Source organism: Anser cygnoides, chromosome Z, assembly GCF_040182565.1.
Source record: "Anser cygnoides isolate HZ-2024a breed goose chromosome Z, Taihu_goose_T2T_genome, whole genome shotgun sequence".
Lineage (NCBI taxonomy): Eukaryota > Metazoa > Chordata > Aves > Anseriformes > Anatidae > Anser > Anser cygnoides.
In genome coordinates, this window is record NC_089912.1 from 39,015,541 (window position 1) to 39,023,988 (window position 8,448).

An 8,448-nucleotide genomic window follows, 5' to 3' on the forward strand; every position below is an offset into this window, starting at 1 on the left:
AAAAATAATCCTTATAGTTTACACAACAACTGTCTCTTCACATGATACATAGCCCACTTTTTCATAGCAAAATGGCATGCAATAGTATCCATGTAAACTAGAAAATACTAGAAATCCTATAAAACTATAGACTGTGGTTTACTGAAGAGGAAGGATATAGAAACCCATAAACTTCTTAGATTGTGGTTTACTGAAGAGGAAGATAAAGTAAAACTTGACCTTTCAATGACATCAATATTATACTTGACTCTTTCCAAACATGGGGTCTTTCATTGTAGAATACGATTTAACAAATCTGAAAGAAAAAAAATACAAATATATATGTATATATCAAGACAAAAATGATTTTTCAAGCATACAGCTTAAGATTTTACCACTTATGAAGGAATTTGCATTTTGTATCACTTCTGAATATAAACTGGAAAAGCAGCAGATTGAAACCATTATGATGTTAAAAAATTAGCAGTAGAAAGGCAATAGCAAGATTAATTACTTACAACAGAAATAGAGAACATTAAAGAGAAGCCTTTAATTTTCAATAAAACAATTAAAGAAACTATTGTTCCTCATACACTTATTTGTAATCAGTGCATGTCTGCTACATGTAATAATGAAAAAGTTGTGTGTTACAAGGTTGGAACTTAAACATTTTTCAAATCTGGCAATCAAAATAAGAAAAAAATAATAGCATGCCTGCATCACAAAATATTTTTAACCTTTGGTCAAGTACTAGGATCCAAATGCATGGATTCTTCAATACTTAATTACTTCTGAGTGCTATAAATTGTATACCTATAAATGGGGACAGGATAGAGCCTTTTTACAAAAATAATTGACAAAATACATAGAGCTCCAGGAAAACAGATTCCTTTCTTGCAATACTCAAGTTGGAAAGGTAGTAGATTTTCTTAGAAAGGAGACAAAAAGAAAATCAAATGTAGAAGAGTTCAATTTGGAGAACAGAGCTCTTCAACTGTAGTTAAGCTTAAACACAAGGGATGATAAAAATGCTTTTCCAGACGTAACTACATCCCATAAGAGGAAATGGAATAGATCTTAAAAAAAGAAGCAAATGAACAATAAATAAATAAATAAATAAATAAATAAAGATCGTAGGAAAGCATGCAAGGATGTAACTCAGACAGAGTCTGTTTGTGAGTTGAAATCTGAAATAAATTAGAGATATCATAAAACAGAACATAAAAGAGCTGTTGTGACAATTAGCTCAAAGTTAAGAGCAAAAAGAGAGGACATGGGGGAAAAGAGAAAAAGAAAAAGATAAATTGAATTACAAACCAAAGCAAACTACCTTTCTATTTATAAGGCTTCTGTTCCTTTGTCTCCCTTACTTTTACATTTGCATTTTTTTTTAATCCACTTTATAAATTTTCCATCCTGCATCAACATTTAAAACCACTGACAACTAGATTTGGTTCAAATATAAATGATGACAGAATCCTTCTATCATGAATCAGAGCTGGGGGATGCATAAAGCTGAGATGTTTCATCATTCTCCATAGACTGTTCTTAGCCCTCCACCAAAATTAAACTGACCTTGTCTTCACTGTTACAATGCCCTGAGACTCACACTTCATAGAAGAAATGTGTAAGAATTATCCAGTATGAATTAGCTCCAAATAGAGATGTGAACACTGAATGTTTCATTTAATTGTTTAAGTTACATATTGAGTCCAAAACAAAGATATTATTATTATTATTATTATTATTACTATTATTATTATTATTATTATTTTCTTCAGGAGTTGCTGAATTCCAAGCTCTTTAAATTCATATTTAACTTTAAATTGGAGCCACACAAAATTCTGCTTCTTGATATGTCTGGAATTGCCATACTTTTGTCTGTACAGACAGAAACAGAAATCAACTCAAGCAACATATAAGAAAGCCTGGTAGTGTTGCTCTGTGGGCTGACTGCAGCCAGCACCCACCTTACTTACTGTCTTCTGCTAGGGGAAACAGAGAAAAATTGAAGGTGAAAAGTATCATGGATAAGAAAAAAAAAATAAGTAAATAAAAAAGATAATACAGTGTAATAAGAAAAGAAAATTCTCTACTCCTCATCTGCAGGTAGATGCCCAGACACTTCCTGGGATGCAGGGGCTCAGCATGCATAACTGTTGCTTGGGAAGACAAACACTATAACCATGCACATCTCTTCTTTATCCTCCTTTTGAGAACAGTTTCATATGGTATGGAGTATCTCTTTGGTCAGTTGTGGTCAGCTGTCCTGGCTTAGTACCCTCCCAGACTTTTGCCCACCCCCAGTCTACTGGCCTTTTATTCTTGGCATGGTGCAAGCACTGTTCAGCAACAGGCAAAACACCAGATTGTTATCAGCACTATTTTAGCCACAAATGCAAAACACAGTAGCATACAGAATGCTATGAATAAGATTAATTTAATAACTTAATTCTAGCCAGACCCAGTACAAATGCTTTAAACCATGACCCACAGTAGTTTGCTGCTAACACAGTTTAGTTTGTCTTACACTATTATAAGCATGGTTAATAATGGCGATGAGATCTAGTATTTAACACATTTGCCTGAGTCATGGTGAAGAATCTAATGTTTTAAAAGCATAGAATAAAATATAGATTCTTAAAATAAATGCTCAAATTACCCAATGTAATTAGAATAATGCAATGCAATTTTTTGCATATTCTTTCTGTTTTGGTCCAAATCTTTAGAGTATCAACATACATGAGACTTTTATTAGGAAGTATGACCTCTGTTAAGCAGCAGAGGAGGGAACTGAATCTATGCCTCTTACTTTGTGTGTGTACTAAAAGGCACTGTCCTTGGCATTTGAAGTGTGGATTGAATTGATGGAACGTAAGAATCAAAGACATTCAATATTCTACAGGGTCCAAACACCTACAAATTGTGTGAAAAATATGCATTATTTGGAAGCTCTTTTCTACATTTTACATTTTCAGATCTTTAGTTTCACAAACTGCATTTTGTTGAGGCTAAGATGGAAAGAGATTTTTTTTTTAATTAATTAATTAATTTATTTATTTTAAAACCTAAGATAAAGAAATTCACAGACACAGACGTACAGACACACACATACACATACGCAGAACTATCCAAAAACCAGAAAACACACATGCTCAAAAGGACCATAAATTTCTTTCATGTAATTAAAAATTTAAAATCAACATTGTTCAGATGCTTCATTATTTTGTCAACCTGCCTCAGTAAGGTTTGAAAAAGGAATGATGAGAGTGAAAGCACTTAAAGTAATGGTTACAGATCAGATGCCAAAGGGACATTACTTGCAAAATGCTGCATGAAACTGGGAAAGAAAACTCTGTATTTAGTCATCTCCTATTCTTGGTGTCTGTAGCTATGCTAACCTATTAATGAAAATGAAACTCTAGAAAGATTGTGTTTTTTAATGCTGTAGCAGGTGAGTCTGTTTTAATTAAAATGTCCTTTTAGAAAATTCTAAATTTAGTCACCAGGAAATAAAATTCTGAAAGGAAAAAAAGTGTACAAAATATGTTTTAAAGGATTTTTCATCATTAAATTATTCACTTTATAATAACATGAATATGAATCTCACAACTGGTAAAATGTGTTGACTGAGATACACAACACAGTATTTTTCCTGATTGATTTCTGAAGTATTTGAAATCCATAAGAATTGTCATAGACTATGTAAACAATTTTCTGATGAGTCTTAGTAGGTTTAGAATTCAAAACACACATTGATGAAAAAGAAAGTTTTGAATTTTATGTGCACAAAGTGTATGTAGAAAACCAAATACATTGCATAGGAAATCTTGAGCCAAGTAATGTCTTCTGAGCGATTAAGAGGTCTAAATTTTGAAAGATGAGATTATTAAAAAAACATTTGATCATTGAAAGGAAAATGCCGAATTTTCATTTCTTTCATGCCATATTGTACTTATGGCAACAATACTGACAGATACTATATATATATATACACACTTATGATACTTATATATATATATGTTTACTTATGATACTTTGCCTGACAGTCTTCCATAACTGTGTATCTATACTCAAATTTACATGCTTATATATTATATGTGCACATGGTACAATGAAAACTTTGCATGGAAATTAAGCATGCAATTTGGTGTATGCTACTCAGAAAATCTATTCTTAGCTGTCATTGTATAAAAATAGATTGTTACAATGCAAAAATACTAGTAGTTTTATACTCTGCAGTGACAAAGTTAGGTACATATCTGGCTTTGGCAGTTGCTTGTCACTATCTTTAAATTCTGAGGTTAATTCCTTTTTGCTTTAAGCCATATGCCTGTATATAGTTGAGAAAGAATTCAACATGACATTTTATTGTTGTTTATAAATAGTAGCATTTAGAACATACATTCTTTCTTGCATTTTGTAGCTTCTAAGAGCTAAATATTACCAATTCTTGATGAAGCATAGTAATACTGAAAGCAATTAAGTTTTCTCTCTTCTGACTTCTCTTTTGGTGATAATAAATTATATTAGTGCCCAACTGTGGTGGATTTATTTGAGACCTGCAAAATGGTAAATGATTTTATTGGGATCACAAGACATTGTCTCTGGGTCACTTTCGTCTTAAGACTTCTGTATGACCTCTTGCATATGGTAAGCCTTGACCTCTCACTCAATCGTTCTGCCTCAATCACAAAACTGGCAGGGTGTAGTCCAGCTGGAGCAAACCCACCAAGCACTCTCCTTCCTCCATAAAGAAGCTACTACTGTAGTGTCCAGCATGAAATGATGATTAATGCTATCTGGTGCTCCTGTGTGTAGTTAGGTTGTCAAACAGTTATGATGTGCCTTAACCACACATTCAGAAATAGAACCTGGAGGTGAATGGGAAGAGGCCCAGATATTTGTCGCTGACAGCCTTTAGCCAGCTGCTAAGATGCACTTCCCACCTTTATGGCCTCATGGGCACCTGCTCAGGGATCCAGATATCTCCTACCACTCCTAGTCCTGCAAAGCAGTCACATTAAAAAAAAAGAAACAAAAACAAACTAATCAAACACACTCCCCAGGACACTCTCTGGGAATACATTAACAACCCCAGGCAACCTGCATTTACAAGATCAATTAAAATACAAGCTCATAACTGTTAGTGTAATTTCTGTGAATCAAGAGCTTTAGTCCAGGCACTGACTTCAGGCAGAAACAAATCTCCCTGGGGTTTTATCAGAGGATGATGAGAATGAAAACTGCTTTTGCCATAGCAGCATTTCAGGTAAAATGGAACCTGGATAAAATCAACTCTGCTGTCTTTGCTGAAGCAGATATTTTGGTGTATGAATCTATAGAATGGACAGAAACATGGGAAAATATAATAAAATCCCTATATCGTTATAAATTCCATGTGTGGTAACTCATCATAATATTATGAATAGAATAATTACATGGCTAAATCTAGTGACATAAAATCAAGGGCGAGCACAATCTGTCTTAACGGCTTGAAGAAATTGCTGTAACGTCTCACGTCAAAAAAGCACTGAAGTATATCAGTGAGCAACTAATCCTATCTCAGCTTGACAAACTTTGGAGTATAATGGCAGGAAATACTAAGGAGATGCCTGTTGGTGACCTAAATGTTACATGCAGTATGCATTTTATTCATTTTTTTTTTTTTTATTTAACACTGAAAAAGAAAGGAAGAAAAAAAGTAATAATAGTGGGAGAGCAAAGCAAATAAAGAAAGGATTGCAGTTATTGGTTCTACAACAATTAGGATCTGGAATCTATGCAAATTTTCTTTATTGTTTTGTAATGAAATGCTCAAGTATTTTTTTAACAAATGTATGAGATATACTGTTTTTTTTTTTCTATCTTTATAAGCAGTTTCCCTTTGTTTTCTGTCATACACATTTAAGTTATTTTAATTTTGCAAGATATAAAACATAAAGGAATGGATAAGATTACTTTTATTTATTTATTTATTTATTTTAATGTAAAACAGCTGAGTGTATCTTATTCCAGCTCCTTATTTCTGAAATCCAAATGACTTTTACAGAGATTTGATTCTGTGTAGACCTCTGCCCTTTGGCTAAGCTATATCATCATCTGAGATCCTGCTGTGTATGTGCATGTCTACTCAATGTACTTTTGGGTATGGAAATGTGACCTGGTATTTTTCCACTTTCATTTGTTGTGAGGGAACAAGCAATTATATCAATATCTGTATTTACTGAATGAGAAGGATTGTAACTCATTCTTCATTTCTTTGTGTCCTTTTATTTCTTCCTGGCTTCATAAAATTATAGTACGGTAAGTGGCCAGACTATAATTGAAGGTAAGAATGTCCAGCACTGGGAATTTTGTGACTCCTCTTTTGCTGGTGTCTATAGGGGAGTTGTCCAATCAATAGTTGCTCCATTAGATGTGTTGTCCTTCCCATCTTTTTATTTGTGGAGGGGTGGAGGTGAGGGGCTGTGGGTGAGGAGGGCAACTTGAGACTTAGACAGTTGTTTTGCCAAATATAGTACCTTTTTTTTTTTTTTTTTTAAACTCTAAATCGACCTAGAAGGGAAAAATAGTCCTCTAGCATCATCTTGCATCATCCTCTTGCACACAGAATTTGGCTTCTAGGCATAAGTAGGCAAACATTTCATACAAAAGGCTACTAATTGGTGGCAAATATTACTTTATCTTGGAGCAAATTCTAATGCTTGCTTGTCTTTATTTTTCATGAACCTCTCATCTTATAATGACCTCGGGGGTTAGAAAGAGTCATATTTCATACAACTTTATCTTTTTGTGTTTGTAGTATTTTGATTTTTAGAAAATAAAGGATGATGCACTGAACTATCAATAATAGGAAGTGTCTGAAAGGGAAAAAAAGATACAAGCAGCAGATAGATAGAATAAATAAAGAAAGAAGTAGAACTGTTATGACCAGATTTTCATGACAAAATTCTTTGCAGAAGTTCTTGTTTTTGAAGTAATAAATATATGATCCTATTTTTAGATTCATTGATCATCATTTTATGCAAAAGTGGACTTTTAAATATATGCATTTAATTCACAGATTTACTAAGTATAATGTAATGTGAATGTTGTTTATACCATATAAATAGAGCTCACATCTCTTTTTCAGCATTCTGCAGCTATACTTTTACCTGATTTAATCTCTTTTGTCTTCATCTAGCATTATGTCCCCATGCAGTTTTTGCCATATTGAAGCATTTGTTTAGAAATGATGTTGATGTAAATCTGAAGGGAAAAAACACACACACACACACACACACACAAAAAAAAAACAACAAAACTATTTCAGTTCAAATGATTCTTATTCTATTGTCTTTGCAGGGATAAAAGAGGTGGGCCTATTTATCCATCAGTAAATAGGAAAAAAAATCTAACTTGCATGTGGGAGTTCCTTTGAATTTGTCAAGAATCCTATGTTTGAAATTTCTGGAACTGACACCTAGCAAAGCTGGTGTCATAAACTTTGAGTTCTAATGAAGAATAACTTATAATCTTGGTACAGCAAAATAAGTTGGAAACTATATATATAAATGTGTACATATATATATATGTAAAATTTATAGTATGTGGTCATTTTAAACAGTACTTTAAAAATATTTTAGAACTGTAATATATATATATCCTGTAATAAAATTTTCATGTAAAGAAACATGTATAGACACATCAAACCTCTATTTCCCTAGAACAAATGTGAAAAATAAGAAACATAAGAAATAGTCAGGGTCGTAGTTCTCCTACATACCCTCCTTACTTGTCTTGGTCAATGCAGCCAAGGCTTCTATCAGCCTTCACATTCCCCAGCTCGCTCTACATTTTTTATCAATCCAGCTGAGTGGCTTCCCTAGATGTCCAGTCCATCACTTGTGTTAGGAAACTGTTCTCAATACACTTCTGATATTTCCTGGGCTGCTTGTGCCTTGCCACACTGTCAACCCAGCAGATGTCAGGGTTGTTAATATTTCCACAGAAGAATCAGGACTTGCAAACACAGGTGTTGTTTCAGGATGGTTAAAAAAGACTTTTTACAACAATCCTGAGTACAATAAAATGGTAAAAATGAAAAACACTCGAATAAATTCTAAATATGCTGTTATTCACTCATAAAGTATCACAAAGGAAATCATTGCCATCACTGAAAATACGGTTGAAAATGTGGTCACTTATACTGGACAAACATTAAAATCTTAGTGTGTTTACATATATACATACATATATATGTATTGCACATGATATATGTATGTATATGTATATAATTTTCTGAGTAACCAATATTTTGTGAAAGGTCTGAACCATATTCAGCACTGACTTCAACAGTGCTGAATGACTCAGTGACTTCCATGGAACTGCAAATTGGCACTGAAAATAGCCTCTAGGATGTTAAAAGGATGCCTGCAGCAAGCAATTCGCAATTCACAAAGCTGTTGCAGGCAAAGAAAAGCATCA